Source organism: Rhipicephalus microplus, chromosome X (assembly GCF_043290135.1).
Source record: "Rhipicephalus microplus isolate Deutch F79 chromosome X, USDA_Rmic, whole genome shotgun sequence".
NCBI classification, from domain to species: domain Eukaryota; kingdom Metazoa; phylum Arthropoda; class Arachnida; order Ixodida; family Ixodidae; genus Rhipicephalus; species Rhipicephalus microplus.
Window position 1 is genome coordinate 348,935,997 of NC_134710.1, and position 18,677 is coordinate 348,954,673.

Sequence of the window (18,677 nt, forward strand, 5' to 3'; positions counted from 1 at the left end):
ACGAGAAGGTGCGTCATCTACTCCAGCACAAAGAACTCGGTGACTGCAAGCCATCGCAGCTCCTGCGTTACATGCGTGACCTCTTAAGCAGCACAGTGGTCGACGACTCACTCCTCCATATCATCTGGCTTCAGCGTCTACCCTCACATGCGCAGGCCATCTTCCAGGTGCAGCCGAATCTGCTGCTGAACCAGCTCTCTCACATCGCCGATCAAGTCGTTGAGATTTCGTTGCCAGCATCGCCTCTCACCGTCAACGCCGTTGACACCCAACAGTCCAGCAGCGAGCTCGCGCGCCGTGTCGACGAAATCACCCGTCAGTTGGACTCAATTCAAAGGCGCCTGGAACAAAGCCCGAAGCTGTGTCCACAAAAACGCTCCCAAAGCCAAGACAACAACGCCGTTTCATCGCACGGAAATGATAACGGCGCTTGCTACTACCATCGCTGCTTCGGGGACAAAGCCCGGAAATGTCAACCACCTTGCTCAGCTGGATGTCAAGGAAACCTCAACGGCAGCCTGTAGAAAAGTACGCGAGCTGCCAAATTGAGGTCGTCGAATATTTGTCACCGACCAAGTCACAAAGCAGTGGTTCCTCGTCGACTGTGGCTCCGCCATTTGTTGCTTTCCCGAACCTTCCTGCATGACAAGCGTCCTTGCACGTCTTCTGAGCTCAGCGCGGCAAACCATTCGACCATCAAGACCTACGGATCGCTCCACCATAACATAAACTTCGAAAACCTGTGTCGAGATTTTCAATGGAATTTCGTCATCGCCGACGTCGCAGATTCGATCATCGAGTCCGACTTCTTGGCGTACTTCCATCTTCTACCTGAATGCCGATATGACCGACTTATTGACGCTTCAACAGGCCTCTCCACACCGAGTCAACGTGCGACCACCCAACAGCCTAACACCAAGGCACTCACCATTAAGAACCAGTCGCATTACCATGACATCCTTGCAGAATTTCCCGACATGACTCCACCTAGCGGGCGTCCGTGAGAGGTGCCCCACCGAACCCCGTGCACTACATTCGTACTACTCCCAGCCCCCCGGTCTCATGCCGCGCCCGTCGGCTAGCCCCGGACCACCTATGAATTGCACAGGCCGAATTCGAAGCCATACTCCGCGAAGGTACTGCCCACCTCTCGGAGGGACGTTACGCCTCACCGCTTACTCTGGTATCAAAGAAGACCAATGGCTGGCGCCCCTACGGAGTTTATCGCGCCCTCAACACGCGCACCGTCCCCGACGGGTACCCCGTCCGTCATATACAGGACTTTGCTCACCGCTTAGACGGCAGCACTACCTTCTCAGTGGTGGACCTCGTGAAGGCCTACACACAAATTCCTGTAAACCCGGATGACGTCCCAAAGACCGTAATTATCACGCCTTTCGGCCTATTCAAATTCCGTTTCATGAGTTTTGGACTGGGCAACGCGGGGCGAACCTTTCAACGTTTCATCGACGGCGTCATCAGCGGCCTGGACTTCTGTTTCGTCTCCCTAGACGACATCATGATCTTCTCCCGCAAAGAAACGGAACATCGCCAACACCTTCGTCAACTGTTCCAGCGTCTCGACGAACACGGCTTACTCATAAACGTTCAGAAAAGCACGCTCGGCGCCCCCGTCGTCACGTTTTTTGGCCATGAAATCTCTTCAGAAGGAACTAGACCCTTGCCTGACCACCTCGTGGCCCTTCAAAATTACGCGCTGCCTGCCACAGCGAAAGACCTCCGCTGTTTCCTGGGCATATTCAATTTTTAAAGGCGCTTTGTGCCTAAAGGGGTCACATGTTAGGCCCATTTCCATGATGCATTGGCCGGCCAACGCGGCAACCATCCTGTCACTTGGACCCCAGCATTAACGCAAGCGTTCGACGACTGCAAAACTGCCTTCTGCGACGCTACGCTGCTCTCTCATCCCAAGCCAGAGGCACCCCTGAATCTTTTCAAATATGTTTGTAGCACCGCCGTTGGAGCCTCTCTAATGCAGCGTGTGGGCAACAACTGTCCCCCCTTCGCGTTCTTTTCAAAATAACTATTTTCCCCGAAGCCGCCCCCGCCTTCCGGCAGCATCGGTGATGCAACCTCATCCCCAGCGGTGACGACCTGGCCAGCCTACTAGAGAGAGCTCCTTGCCATCTATGAAGCAGTCCAACACTTTCGCCACATCCTCGAGGCACAGCACTGAACCATATACACCGACCATAAACCAATCACTTACGCCTTCTCCCAACCTTGCGAAAAACTTCCATTGGTCCAGCAGAACCAGCTGTCCTTCATCGCTCAATTCACCACAGATATCCACCACATTAGCGTAAAGCAAAACGTGGTCGCCGACGCACTCTCTCACGTATCGGCTGTCGAGCTACCAACCGTTACAAACGACGCTTTCGCCGAAGCTCAGAAAACAGACACCGAACTCCAGCAGCTCATCGAGAGGGGCTCTTCCCTTCAACTGCAAAAAGTTAAAATCCCTAGGTCAACGGACGCTCTCTACTGTGACATATCGACAGCACGAGTGAGACCATACGTCCCTTCTTTGCATCGCCAAAGCCTCTTCAACCAGTTACACAACCTCAGTCATCCCTGCATCCGAGCTTCTAGACGCCTCGTGACTGACCGGTACGCGTGGCCCTCAATGCAACGGGACTGCCGTACCTGGGCACGCATATGCATTCAATGCCAGCGCGCCAAAATCACCCGGCACGTTACGTCGCCACTCGGAGAATTCCCCCTCCCGACGGAACGGTTCCAGCACGTCCACATCGACATCATTGGCCCCCTCCCACCAGCCGGCCCTTACCGCTATTGCCTCACTGCCATCGATCGTTACACTCGTTGGCGCGAGGTGTGGCCGCTCGAAAGGATCACCGCAGAAGACGTCGCATCAGCCTTCTCCTCCGGCTGGGTTACACGCTTCGCCACTCCTCGTCGAGTCAAAACCGATCAAGGAAGGTTGTTCGAATGCCAACTCTTCAGGCTCCGCGGGCTCTCCACCGGGTTCGAGCGTTCACGGACAACTAGCTACCACTCTTGCGCCAACGGGATGATTGAATGGTTTCACCGGCAGTTCAAAGCAGCCATCATGTGTCACCCTCACTAAACCTTGCTCGAAGCTTTCCCCACCGTCGCTCTTGGTCTGCGCGTAACATTTAAGCCAGACATTCAAGCCACGCCCGCGGAATTTGTCTACGGGGAGCCGCTTCGCCTACCTAGCAATCTCCTTTCAGCTCCGACCTTCGACGTAATCAGCTCGGACACTGCAGACTTCGTCGCTCGACTCCGTCACACAATGGGCACGCTGCGCCCCTCACCAGCGGCCTGCCACACCAAGCCGACCCCGTTCGTCTTTAAGGACATGTAAACATGCTCGCATGCCTTCCTCCACGACGACGACACCGTACGCGCCCCTTTCCAGCCGCCTTACTCCGGACCTTACAAAGTCATCTGTCGCGACGACAAAACATTCACCCTGCAACTCAGTGGAAAGGATGTACGCGTTTCCATCGACCGCCTAAAGCCATCATACATCCTTTCTCAGGAGACTACCAACCCACGCACGCCTCCCGTAATTCGCCGACAAAATCCCGCAATGCCTAGGCTGGCGCCTTACACCACCCGCCTTGGACGCTAAGTCTGGGTCCCCAAACCTCTTCAAGCCTGACGGCTCCTATCTGCGTGGGGGGGGGGGGGGGGGGCTAAACGGTTCGGTGCAGCTTCTGCGCCGCTTCTACGCCTGCGCGTCGCCACAATGCCTCCAAACACGAGTGCCGGCGATAAGAACACTCTCGCCCGAAAGAAGCAAGAAAACGGTGTGTGTGCCCTGTTGGAGGGGCAGTTGTAGTAGAACCTTCAGTGCGGAAACATTAAAGTTATGTTATCCCACAAATGCATAGAATTTAAGTGTGTGGAAATAATAAAGTGATTGCAAGTGTATGACCAAACAGCTTCATGATTTACTTATGAAAATGAATGATATAAAAAACAAACCGCCGCAAATTTCACTAACTGGTGGCGTTATTGAAATTTGTAGTCTAATATTTTTTTTTAATATAGCACGGCGGGGCTGCCCCCTCTACACTCTCCAAGCATGTGCCATCGTTCAATGCCGGTACATTCAAGACCAAGTTGATCAGACACTTGCTTGTGAAAAAGTCAAGGAGCTGTCTGGGAGACTTAGAATGGTGTTCAGGCAGTCCGTATACTAAAATAATATTTCTACAGTACCTGTTTTTTACAGAGGTCATCTAACGTTGACACCAAGTTAGCAAGTTGAGATAAAGCTTTTCATGTTGCTCAACTCGTTTAATTACTTACTTGGTTGATAATTCCGAGGCTACCAGCCTATTTAGACTTTCTTTGATGAAAGAGAATTCGGCTGTCCACGAAGAGATCTCAGACGAAATTGTTTATCGTCTCTCAAGATGCTGCGACCTTTTTGTTTTGCTTAGCTCATCAGGACCAGGATTGCTCTGAACATTGCCAGATAGTAGCACCAAATTCTAGCGAGAGAGAATAACGATAATGCCGTCGTAAGTGGATCAGGTGCCAGCACTAGACATTGATCGTCATTCTATGGCAAGGGGAGTCGTATTTTGAACCTACCTGTAAGACCGTGCATACAAGGTTGATTCAAGTGACATTGTGCCGCCGCCAGATGCACTGAAGAGCACAGCATTCGTTGTCGGCTTTATAGGAGGCCTGAAGTGACCAGCTACACTGTAAGCAAAAGTTAGCCGAGATGGGAGTTTCTCCAGCACATGGGCCCACAAAACTCCCCTGCGCCAATTATTTACTCCTTGGTACGGAGTGAACTCGGCACATGTCGTCCTAAAACGCCCCCTGCTTAATGACAGGGTTTATGAACGGCATGACATTGTAAAACTCCCCAGGGAGTTTCAGGTCACGTGGTTAGAACTCCCTATGGAAACTTGCAAAACCCTCTTTGGGCGTGACGTGCGTGCGTGTGTGTGCGCGTGCGTGTGTGTGTACGGGCATATGTTTGCACGTCGGTGTGAAACACAGGTGCTTCGTGTGGCTAATCATGTGAGCATCTGTCAACAGGCAACGAAATTATAAGTGCAGCGAAGAATTGCAACGACCGGTTGGTATTTACTGTGAACATTTCAATATATTTCGCACCGTTAAACCATGCTGCACATCTGTCCGATTCCTCAATAAAACGCCGTGAATGCCGCGCTTCAAAGGACTGAGTAACAAAAAACTTCGAAGCATAATTTAATGGTAGCAAAAGTAAGCTGTTACGATCGTCAGCGGCTGCTCCTGAAGTTTAACCGTCAAAAACATCGAAGCGGTGTGAAGTAGGCTTCGCTCGACTACGGCAGCCTGGCCGGCTACTGGTGAAAGAGTTGCGCTGACGACGCGCTCGCCCCGTCTCCGCCGATAGTGGCTTCTCGAAGTGTCACCGGTATTTCACCAGCTGCAACATCTAAGCGGTAGGAAGGCCTCGCTATGCCGTCGGTATCAAGCCGGCATCGTATCGAGCTCGCATTGCGCACCGGCCGGGCCGCAATGGCAAGCGTTGCGAGCTAGCACCGACCACCGGTGAAGCAAAGAATGTGTTTTACAAAAAATAAAGGCTGCTGGGATGAATAAGAGACTTCTGCGTCTTGTGACCGCAGCTGTCAAATGACTCACTCAAAGGCGAGCGCAGAATGAGGCGGAGACACACAGAAACAGCGTACAGCATTCATGCATGCTCATGCAATGCATTCGAGCAACGGGAACAGCGACTGCGAGCCGTCTCGTTCGTTTAAATCTATCGCTCCGTAGCTTAAACTGCGTCGACAGCGGACACCTATTTCTGTGCTCGGGAAAAATAACGAGACGTAAAGTGCACATCAGCAATCATTTTGTGATCGCCAGCTGACATTAATCGAATCACCGTGCCGTACTCATGAGTGAGGCCTAGTCGTCGAACGCGGTCGCGGCGGTCTATCTCGGTTCATCGCTAAAGCTGCTGAATGTGCCTCGTTAATGTGTTCTTTGAAGGCCGCGTGGGCTTTGTGTATGATTAAGTGTATTTCACGGATGCACAAACAGTACTGCTAATGCAAATTCAGCCCGTACGATAGAGCGCCAACGGATAAAACTTTTTCGCTATAGTTAAAAAAAATATTGAATATTAGGCAGCCGTAGGATAAAAGACATGCGTGATGAAGTACATACATCAGACCATTGCAATATCATATTTACGCCGCGCGTGTTTATTGCTTAATTATTAGCAAAAATGGGTTCTTGCCGGGCTACATGGGAGGACAGAATGTGGTGCCTATATATACCCGGTGACTGAATGGTAAGTGCGCACTGAGGGTGGCAAGATGTGGCAAGGTTAAGAGTAGTATTATTACGTGAAGGCTGTGAGCATGTTTGAGTACTATAATCAATGTTGTGTGCTTCGAAGGCAATTCAAGTAAAGTTACGATTGCGCATGGTACAGCTGCTGACGTATTTTTTTTCTTGGTTGATGCAAAAAATTTACTCCCATACTGACCTGAAAAAGTTCCCCAATGGATGTAAATAAAAATCCCCCTGGCACCATGCAAAATCCCCCTATTGATGGGGAGTAAAAAATACGGTGTTTATAAAACTCCCATCGGAGCGTGCGCTAGAAGAGAAGGTCATTTACTCTCATCTCGGCTCATTTCTGTTTACAGTGTAATGACTCTAAGGTAGCGCACCATGTGCAGATGGGCTCCCAAAAGTTCAAGTTGTTCAAGTCTGGTGACTCAGTTCTTAGGTGACGCGAATCCTGTATCAGATCATCTGATTCGGGGGGGGGGGGGGGGGTAAAGCTTAGCTTGCTGCTTCGTGGTGAAGTCAGCGGGTAATATTCCCGCCACACGAAAGACATGATTCTTAAACTTCTCGGAAATTTTATTGCCATGACCATGTAATTTTAGTCTTTATTTATTTTTAGTACGTCGCCAACGTTTGCATACGACAGTACATGGCTGCTACTGCTAGATACCACATCAAAATAACAATTATATGGTTTTCATAAACGTCATCGCAGCACATCGATGGGGTCTGCGGCTTTGTGTCGGCAGAATGAGACATGCTTCAAGGCATACGTCATACACGTTATTGTCAAGGACCCGAGACATGCATTTCTCAGCGACTCGGGTGTCCTCGTCATTCGTACTCTGCTCCACTTCATAAACTTGACTAACAAGCTTTACTCCTTTTGTTAAATCCGCTTCTCGGAAGTGCTTGTCCAGCTCAGAGGCCTTTATGAAGCCGCACTTCAGGTGGTACATTGTAATGTGATTCAAACGCACCAGGCACTGTCTGCACGAGCACGTAAGCGAGCGGCAGCACATTGGCGGGAAGAAAAAACGTGCGATATATACATCCCCGATTTCTACTTTTCTACCAAAAATGGCGCTGTCTGTCCCGAGCCGCAGCACCGCCTTGCGTTGCTTTGGCTTCGTATAGTAAAAACCGAATGTTCACAAGCTCTGCACGTGCTGTGGTCTGCTCGACCTGCACGCGCACCTTGACGTGTCGCTTGCTCCGAAGGGTTTAAAAAATCACAGCATACACACGGGATGAATTATGAGTGGGGAAAAGCGTTCGTCAATGCGTCCATGATTCCGTCCTTGCGTCTATTTGTCTGTACGTGCACCCGTTCGTGCGTCTCTTCGTGCATCCGTGCGTCAGTGCATCCGCACGTGCACCCGTTCGTGCGTCGGTTCGTGCTTCCGTCTGTGCGTGCGTTCGCGCGTCCGTTTGCCCGTCAGTGTGTCTGTTGGCTTGTCTGTCTGCCCTTCCATGCGTCTGTCCGTCCTTCTAGTGAACACTTCAAGTCCCATCATCGCCCTTATTTTTATCATATATTCATCAAATACAAGTACCGCCATCCAGCGTACTGTCCAGGGACTGAACGAGAGTATGTACCACATTTCTGCTGTCAGCGCTTTGTTTACGCCGAAAGCACGATAATGACGCCGTGCTTAGTTTTCTGTAACATGTACACATGCTGACTTGTACCCGAGGGCGGCTATGTGCCACAGGTTATGCACAATGGCAACGGAGGACGCACAAGCCACGCTGAAAGGAGCGTCGCCGCTAAGACATTTCTGAGATACAGAAAAACGTTCTGATGCTGTCAATCTTACCGAAACAGACAGTGAGTCATCGACAACATCTGCACGACTAAGCAATAATTTCATCAATGACTATGTGTTTTGTCGAGTGCCATGTGCGTGGTGGTGTTGAACGGCCACATTTCTATGAATTATAGTGAGGTGGATGCACCAATTTTATATGCATGTTACCGGTAAAACGCGCATTCACTGAGGCAGTAGTGTCTGCTCAGAGCTGTCTGCAAAACACTACCACGCTTTTGCACTTCCGTTTGTATATAGCGCTCGGATTTCAAATTGGTCAATGCCAAATTTGTTCTGCGGCTCTAAATTTCTTAAGAGCTCAGTCTATAGAGCATAAACTCAGTTTCGTGATATTCTCACTTTTTTCGAGGTTTTCATTTGGTAATAATAACGGCGTATCATGCGCTCAATAGCACCTTGGATTTTTCACAGCTCCATTTAAAGGCGTTAGCATACTCACAAAAAGTATTTCATGCTCACTTAAATAACGCATGTTTCGCGCTGCAGATGTTTTCTTTTGGAAATAGCCATACCTGATCTTTTAGCGTATGTGCTGATTTCAATAACACTTTGGTTTGTTTGAGGGCTCGCTTGGTGGTCGTCTTATTATACAATACCCACTAAGATCTAGTATGTTTATCGTTACGCCGAGATTTGCCTCTGAGAACCACGTCTAATTTCAAAAGACCATCGAATCTTTTATTGCATTGGTTATTTTTTCAACTCGCTGTTAAACCTAGTGCTGCATATCGCCCACAGCTTAGGTGCCTGCAAGGGTAAAATATTTTACCTGTCAAAACCGTAATATCATTTAGAGGCACGTCGTGGTTCTAGACTTTAAAATATAACCAGCCACCTGGGATCGCACGTACATCTATTTCAAGGGTAAGGCAAGCAGATGACAACGGGCAGAGGGTGAACACACACAATGCCGCCTCTGTTAGTTTGAGCGTCATCCCCTTTTTCACTTCATGTATGGTAGACCAACACGCCCCCTCTGTCATTTTTACACCTAAATCTAAGCACACTGGTGTTACTTTATTTTGTTCTTATAAAAATGCCGTTGCCGTAGGCATGTATCAATCTCACAACTTCGCTCATAGCGTCGCAACTCCCCTGCCTACTAAGCAATCGGCTGATGTTGCTTACAAGACCTATACGTTTAAACGCCCAGTGCAAACATAAGGAGGTAGGACAAGTCGTATGTGTCAGTCTTAACGCAATATCTTAGAAATTGCTGAAACTTTTACTATGAAAGTTTACGTGCTCACCAAAAATTCCAGCGAGCATCAAATGACACCCTTATTTTATGTCTATATTTCTTATCTTTTTTACGGCCCACTCCAAAAATTTAAAGTGTCTTCAATCATTTATTGTACCTTTTCTCTGTAACTGCCGAAAGGAACATAACCATATTTAGTCATGTAGCAGTAGAGACTCCTAGGTTGCATCTTAATTAAAGGAATATTATATTTTTTTGAAGTATTTGTAAGTACAAAAATACGGTGAGAACAACGCCACGGTGGGTGAGTATTGTTGTGCAACGTTTTACTACTTCTGATTTTGCAAAATCAAATATTTTTAGTTTACATTGCTTCTAACTTGTTGTAGCTCATGCATACAAAGTTTCATCAAAATCTATTCAATTTGTTTTAGAAAAGATACATTGAAGTTGAACACTTTACAGAAAAAGCAATGTGAGAAAAATGAAGATTTACGCGCGTAAACTGCTTACGCCAGAGGGCGCGCGGCACGCTTCAGCAGGGCATTTAAACCTATTAAAGCGGCCGCTCGACATCGCGCCTCCGCAGGTTTGTTATTAAAAGTAAAGTGATTTGTTTCGGTGTCAGTACTGCAAATTCATTTTTTGGGTGTTTCTCCTACCTTGCCCTCTTCTTTTCACATCGAACAGCAACGTGAAGTCTACCACAATGAGCTGATCAAAACACTTACTAATCTCAGGGAACATTATTTAAACAGTGTTGCAATAAGCTAACGTGCTCCACCACCGTCCCACTACAAATGGTTGTCTCATAAAACCAGTGTGCAAACTCCCATATACAGCGGTTGTCTATTTGCTGTAACTTCAGTTTACAAAGACAATTCCTTTCATACGTGTCCGCTCATCGTGTCTCTCCCCGTTGATAGTTCGTAATACTGTACACGATGAAAAATTTGACAAAGGAACAAGATTGCGGAAGTATCGGTTACTGCCATTATTCAGCCTTGACGTCTCTGCTCTTCACGCTGCTTGCATTGGAAGTGACAGAACTTAACGGGCAGTTCTCAGCTGTTCGTCATTTTTAAGCGTTTATAGCAGCTCACAACGCAGCAGGTGTGCGTGCCTGCTCTCCAGGATGAGCCTCTCTTGCCTATACAACGCTTTTTCATTTAAGAAAGAAAGGGGCATGTGACGTGCACTAAGATGCGTTCTTCCACACAGTGTAGTTCTCGGCTGTGCCGCGTTTACTTCCCGTTGTTTTCTCTTTTCTTAGAGGTTAAGCTCCTTAGGCCCGTACCTTGCCGTTGCCGTCGAAGTTCCCTGCGCCGGGCAAGTGTACCGAGAAAAACAACAGGTGTGTGTTACCGGTGCGGTGGAGACGGATCGCCTCACACCAACGCTTTTAATTGCTTGCGCCACCAATTACAGCAAACCCTGTCCCTACCCGCACCCCATCCTACTGCGTTCATGAAAGCCAGCAGTGAGATCAGGTGCACAGTCCTTTGCGTACTATTGTTAAGGAGCTTCGCTCTTCGGCAGCTTTTTTATACGGGCACGGTTGAGGTGGTCTAGCGCATAAGGTACTCGGCTGCTAACCCGGAGCTCGCGGCATCAAATGCCGGCTGTGGCCGCCGCATTTTAGATGGAGGCGGAAATGCTGTAGGCCTATGTGCTCATATGTGGGTACACGTTGAGGAATCCCAGGTGGCGTAAATTTCTAGAGCCCTCCACTACCACGAGTCGCATATTCATATGGTGGTATTGACACGTTAAACCCCACCTATTCATCAATGTATTCATACACGGAACAACTCCATGTTTCTTGGCACGAACTTTTTAAAGTCACTTGTTTCAATAATGCAAGCGTAAAAAATAAATTGCTTTAGGAAGCCTTCTCTGCCAGCTCGTTGCCACTTCAGCATTGTACAATATTCAGGGTGGTTGCGCCAGTTTTTGGTTAGAGAAGAAGAAGCTCTAGATTTCGCACGAATGAAGATTTGGGCTCATTGTAAATAGTGCGATCTCATGCACGCTATGCCAGTTGTTATAAACGAGGTAACCATGCGCCAGCGAGGCAAAATGGCGCATGTAGACGAGGCACGCACTGTAGACCTAAACGAGAAACTCTTATATGAGCCAACACGGTATACATTAGAGGCAAATCTAAGTTTTATTCTGCACTGAAAGGAAGAGATGAAGAAAAGGGGAAGACAGGGAGGTTTAGGCAGAGATAGTATTTGGTATGCTAACCTTCACTGGGGTTGCTGAATAGGGAGGAGGGCGTTATGCAATGGTGAAAAAGAAAAATGTTTGAATATTTGCCCCGAAATCACCCAAAGGGTGGCGGAACCATCGACGCAGTAGTGTGGGTAGGCGGCTGGCGGCGCGCATGCAAATGTAGGTCACGGTGCTTTTTTGTAAGCGGTGTGAACGATATCCAGCGGATAAAACGCAAGTACTGCAACATGCTCGTAATATGTACGGTATTCATTACCAAATGGATGCACGAAGCTTGTGAACGTACCATTACTTATTAGAGAAGCGTCATCGGCCACTAAAGAGAATTGTTCGCGCTTAGCGACTGTTAACGTTCTTACAGTATGTTATGTTTCTTACATTTTGATTTGTAAGGATTGAGCTTATGTCCTGCCTAGTACGCACTGTTAGTGTGCGCCTGAATTTATTGTTTGATTTATGCATGCAAGTTTTAAATACCAGGAAATTTGCACATTCTTGGGCAACGGCTAAAAGTAACCGCGAAAACGCATTCGCATTTTCCTAATTCAGTTGTCCGTGAAATGAATGTAGGACAGTTGATAAATTTATGCAGGAAAGCTGCATGAACGACAGCTCTTTAGCGTGATTTTCCTCAGCCCAATAACAGTATATGAAGGTACCAGTTGAACACACAGCTTTCTTCGATTGATATCCTGCGTTGCAGTTATGCAACAAAGGTTCGGTTATTCGATCTTACAAAAGTACATTATTTTCAAGCGAAGAATGCCCGCTCTTTCCTATATATGCATGTGCATGGGAGGCCAGGGCGAACAGACTCCCATCTCTGGTCACCTAAGAGGGGGGGTGGGGGGGGGTCAAGTCACCTCTATACACTCATAATTAGGGAGGGGCACTGCTACTCGGGAGGTTGGTGCGAAATCAGCCCTATTTATTGACTTCCATGCCTCTAAAGATAACCCTGCACATGCCTGTACTCTTTCCGCAGTTCATAACAACGCCAGAAAAGTGCTTTAACTAATCTTTAAAAAAACAAGGCGTTTTGTGTGAACCTATACGACCCACTGTCTTGGTTAATTTTCATTATATTGATTCTCTAAAGCAAACCCAAGTCTAACCATAATAATGTGTCTGCATAAATTACTCACCCGCACGTTATTCCACTTTGCTTTCTTTTTCAAGGACAATTTGAGTAGGCAAGTATCACAACTGACAAATATATTTCCCTGTAGTGAGACTAAGACCATACAATGAAAGGCTATCTCAAGCCTAATTATTGCTAATCGCATAACTAATAAGCAACAGCGCTGCAGATGGACGCCTAACAGGCAAACGTGTATTTATCACTGAGTCACCAAGACGTTTTAATAGCTTGATATCTAATATTCCTCATGTTTGAAATGACGTCAAGGGCACTTTTAAATGTGCTTGAGCTACGAAGCGACTCCTGCATCAAAATGATGCTGGTGAAAAGAGGGTACGGCGACGATAGACATAACTTGCGGTAAGTGCACGCACTGGTCTTATTGCATTGCATATAAAGCCGATCAAGGCCAAATGCTTTTGTAGATCGTGCTGGGCCAAGGGACAAGCATTGCAACCTGAGCGATCAGAGTGCTACAAAGCGTCCTGTGATGACGAGCATGACGTACGCACATATACCATGATGACGCTAGCAGACGACACATAAAGCAGTTCATACTAGGTGTGCTTCAGCCAGTGGCCACCAGGTGGTGAGTCTGTTCAATCTTGTGGTGGGTACGCACCGGGGTAGCTCAGCACATGCTGCATCGAGCTCAAAGAATGGGGAAACGGGTTCTATTTTCTGCCAAATTTTGAGGTGAATTTCGTATAATACTATCTTTGTATGCAAACTTAGGTAAATGGGAGCAGTAATGAATCCGATATCACCAATATAATAATGTGTCACCATTCCACAGCACGCTTCATGACTACACTGTGGTTTTATCACTTCACGTCATAGACTGTGGTGTTCTTATTTTAACTTGAATAATGTGTATGGCACCTTCGAGACAGAAACGCGTCTTAGTAAGGGGGTATAAGATTAAAGTCTCGCTGAGATAAAGAAATGTTGACTTTTGCAGTATTTTTATGCGCAAAGTCTTTTGCCTGTGGTCTATGCCTGGTTACACAAGCGTTTTACACAGGTATATGTGCTGTTTAGGATGCTATCTTCCTGGTTCATTAATCACGGCCTCCTGCTCTGCAGAACGGTGTCTTGTCAAGCACGCTATTGTCAACGCAGCATTGTGAAAAGAAGTTCCCAATGAATAGATGCTTGCCGTTCTGCACATCCACAATATGCGTAGTAGGGCTACCAAGATTGCCCAGCGGCTGTCCTGCTTGACTGCCGACCCGAAGAATGCGTGTTCAATCTTGGCTACTGCGGTCGCTATTCGGCAGATGCAAAATCCAAGGTTCCCGTGTACTTTATTATTTCAGCACACCTTAAAAAACACGCAGCTCATTGAGAGCAGGAAGTTTTCGAATAAGGGCACCGATCATTTTAGTCCTCCAAAGAAATGGCGTCACAGCCACTGCGCGTGCGCGAGACCGAAACAGTGTTGGGGTTGAGGACGCTATTTCTTGAATTTAGCCGAAGCACCAAAGGCAGCCCTACAATTTTGCGTCCAACAAATATGTGACATCACATATTGCAGTGGGCCATTTGGTGGCTACCCCTTTTTTATTCTTGGCCAAGACCAGAGTTTATTTGGGGAGGGCCAAAATGCTGCAGACACTATGCAACAACTCTCAACTCCTGCTTGAGCCAAAGGGACGACACTCAAAGGGTTTGGGCACCTCATGAGGCCCCTATTTGAACACTCTATATGATCTGGAGCATCTCTCCTAACCGGAATCGTTCTCGGATGTTGAGCATCATAAAACAAGCCGCTTACGAACAATATGAAAAAAGTGGCGAGGTAATATTTATTCGCTCTCTTGATACCGATCAGCCAGGCAAAAATCAATGCAGGTAAAATGTCGTTAGCAAAGCTGATAGCATTGACGATAACCATTACACTTGAGGAATGGTCAGCCAGATGACTGCCTTTTGTGAATTAAGTGAACTTTCATGAAATATTCTACACAGAGGACGAAACATTACCGTGAATTTGTGAGTGTTCAGTAAACCTCCCCCACCCTTATTTTTATTTTCGCGCAAACTTCTTTATACCGATTCAGGTATTGACATAACCGGTGTGCGTTCGACACGCAAAGCACTGCAGTGTTGCCGTAGTGCTGTGCATCCGAAACAGTAATGGAGGTCGTTTACTAGCCTTAAGGGCTCGTAAGCCAACTCCAATAGTGTTTCTTATATTTCAAGCAAACGCGCGCATTGTGTGCAGTATCCTGTCGTGATGAACGATTCTAGTCGTGGCAGCGCTACGAGCCACCGAAACGACACAAATTCCAAGAAACAACATCTTCCTTCTTTCCGAGCTTTTCGGGCTTCTGCGTGACGCACCAAACGAATATTTCTGATGCGCCCTTCAAATGTCCATGCTAGCCCCAAATATGGTGTGATTGGTCGAGCAAGAGTCTACTACTTCTGGTTAGTCTGCAAGCAGCTGACCACGCTCCTTGTTGTTGTTCGTCGTGTTACCTGCGTGCGTGTTCGCAAGTGTATCATGTTGGCCATCCTTTGAAGGCGTGTGCGCAACGCAGGGTACGTACCGACACGATTCCTATAAGCACCGGCCGGCAGGGCAGCCGCGGTTTTCACACATACAAGCACTTGACGGAGTCGGCAGAGGGACGGATTCGCAGCAACCGGAAGCAGACAATGTCTCAAGCAGCACGCCAGTGATGACGTCAGCGATGAGATTGGGAGTGGCATGGGCAATGTCACCTAGTGAATTTCAGGCCTGCTCACTCTTTCTGCCACGGGCTCTGACGTCCCTCCGTCTGGACCACCGTGTTTCGCTGCACATACGTGCCTACGCTTGTTCTTGTCGCTCGACAGGCATAGATTGCCAAGCCCGACGAAGGTCTTTGTCGCATGCTAGTTTGCTTTTTGGCGACTCGAGAAGACTGTGTTTTTGTGTCTGTGCAGTGAAGCGTACCTATGTGATGCGGTTTGGGCGCTGGATATTCGCATTGTGTACGGCTGCAAATCCGAAACGTTGGGCGGCGCTTCGTCACGAATTGTGGCAAAAGAACCGAAGCTTCGAGTGTTTTTGTTTTCTAAAAACTACCAAAGTAATAAATATTGGAGCTCGTGAAGGTGATTACGAATGCTGTTTGCTTCATGACGCCGAGGTAGGTGTGTCCGTTCTACCTCTTCTAAGTCATTCCAATGGCACTATCTCCAGCATGTTCTCCACGATGTTCGGTTCTTACTCAAAAATAAAAGTGTCGTGTGTGCTTCTGACTAGTTACCGTAATCACTGGCATTAAAATAAAAAAAGTGCGTGGCAGTACATTTTCAGAATAGGCGTTTTTCTGTCAGCGTTGGTAAATATTTTGCCAGTTGCGATTAGAACCTCGCACTCTTTGAATTACATCCGTTTTTTTTTGGTTGAGAAAAAAGGATGAAATGTTATTGCATTGCGTTGTGCATCAGTTTTGTGCTTTCATTGTATTTTCTTTCCGGTGTTCAAACCACTTCATTGTGGTATTATAATTTTGTGCCTGTGTCGCCACTACCTTTATCTCGTATACTTCCTTGAAATTTAGATATTTGTAGACACTTATGGAAAAGCGCCTTCTTATATAGTTTTAAAGTATGTGAGCTCTACTTTAAGCTGGAATATTTAGAAACAACTACGAAATACTTATATGCAAGTACTCACAACGCAGTATAAGTGCCCGCAGAGCCCACACCGTTTTCTATAGACTCAACACTAACATTTTACCCAGGCCCTAATTGATACGAGCAACTACACACCAGGACGAAAGGGCCCAGAAAAAAAAGAAAACACCGCTCTTTGATGCGGTCACAAGAGGTTTGTTTGAAACAAAACATTTTGTTTTCTCTTGCAGTGATCATCACCCTGATATTCAGCTGAATAACATACTCGTGGTGGCTGCACATACTCTATAAGCTGCACTCCTCAATAAATAGGTGGCTATAAAGACAGGTATTTCGAAGAGTACAAATAAAACTTGCTGGCAATTACCAGCAAGTTTTACCAGCAAACGTAAAGCCCTTGGACGCACAATCACGCACTCTTATCGCGCGATGGGGAGGATCGTATGTCTTGGCTGGCCCTTGACCTTCACTTGAATGAATATGTTGTAGTTACCGAGTGCACTAAGGTCACTGCAATCGTTGCAGTCTCCGTTTGCGAAAAGAGCGCGCTTTTCAGAGAAGCGAATTAACAACTGAGGCACTTATTCGCTTTCTTCTGTATCAGTGAATACGTTTTGTGCGTTATTTTTCGGTGAGGAACGTGGGGCACGTTTTGATCTGCTTGCGATTCTGAGCGTGACTTTGCAATTTGTTGCTGTCGCGTTCGATGCTTCACCTTTGCGGCGAAGCTATGACTTTTTTTCTTAGTGACATTGGCATCGTAGAGGTGCTTCCGAGAGCGCGAACTGCCTTTGACAGATGATAGCAGGGAGAGTAGGGCAGGATGGAGCCAAAAAAAGCGGTCATCATGGTTTCACTAAATAAACGCGTCTAGTTCTAATTTAACGGCAGCATTTAGAAAAACTCTCAGGTTTTCGTGATCGTTGTACAATCGTGCATAATTTTCTCACGAAAACTGTGATTCAACTTCTGTTTGGTTTGCGGGCCCTTTAGCGTTATTTACGAGCAAAAACGCTGGTTGCTTGATTATTATGAACTAGCAGTAACATGATTAGTTACGCTAATCATAATACAGCCGGCGACAACTTATCATTACATGAGAACGAAGGCAGTGGAGGAGCGGCTTCCGCACATTTGTGGTGCTACGCAAGTGGTACGGAAGCTAGCAGCCGAATGCAGTTCGTGTTTTGGTACTGCTTTCTCGCAACTGCTTTCTAGCAGCATTCCTAAACAATTCGGTCTAACGGCACCTCAGCCCAGCATGGGTGTCGCAGATAAGTTGCTTGGTCTGTTTTAACAGCCACTTTATGTCCCATTTCGACTATATCTTTCTCGTAGAAGAGAACGGCGAATTCGCCACCACTCATGGCCCACCCGGCATCGGAGACACCATGTTTACTGCAAGAATAGGCGTGCAGAAATTTGTGGTGCTGTACAAGAAATGAAAAAAATAGACAAAGAGATGATGTGAGCGCTGACTACGTCGTTTATAGCATTCATCTGTTTATCCGAACCATCGTAAGGATAACGATCGATTGTTAATTGGACTGGGCCTTTTTTAGTCGCGCGCGACTGCTTCGAAATATAATCTTGCTACTGCAGTACCGGACTTCGACTCATGAGTAAGTGTAAAATATATTTTTCGCGAACAGCTTCCTATACTTATTTTATGTTTATAACAACGAAAGCTTTACTCGAGCTTAGTAACTCTGCAAACTCGAAAATAAACGTAGCTACTAATGCTTAGCGCTTGCGCAGGCAAGGCTTTCGGATTGGTAGCTTCCACAGTATTTCCAAGAAAAGTTGACTCCGAGTATTGCCATGTGGCTCTTAATTAGCGTTCAACTGACTCTGCGAATAGTATATATGTAGTTCACAAAACGCGCCTTCATTAGTCAAATGTGTTGCGTAGCCGACTGCCAAAAATGTTGTTTACTGTGATCTTAATGTTTGTGACGACATTCACAATGCCTTTGTCGCGAAAATTCAATAGACACTCGAAATACAAGTTCTCAATTAAGTGCGCCCCCCAGAATATAGAAGCTGATGGTTCGGTGCTCTTTTTGGTAGGTGCATACCCACCCGCTCTTCAGAGATAGATATTGAAAACATTTGCTTTGACTTTGTGTCACCGAGACTCTGTGAGCATCTCTAATGCACAACTCGTGTAGCGTGGAAAGCATGAGTAACTGCGCTGAATCGTATCAATCAGCTGCTTCTTATAGCGCCAGAAATATCGCAGTCGCGTTTTAGTCTGTTTGCTGGATGTGTGCTTTGACTTTTTCAGTACTTTCGTGGCATG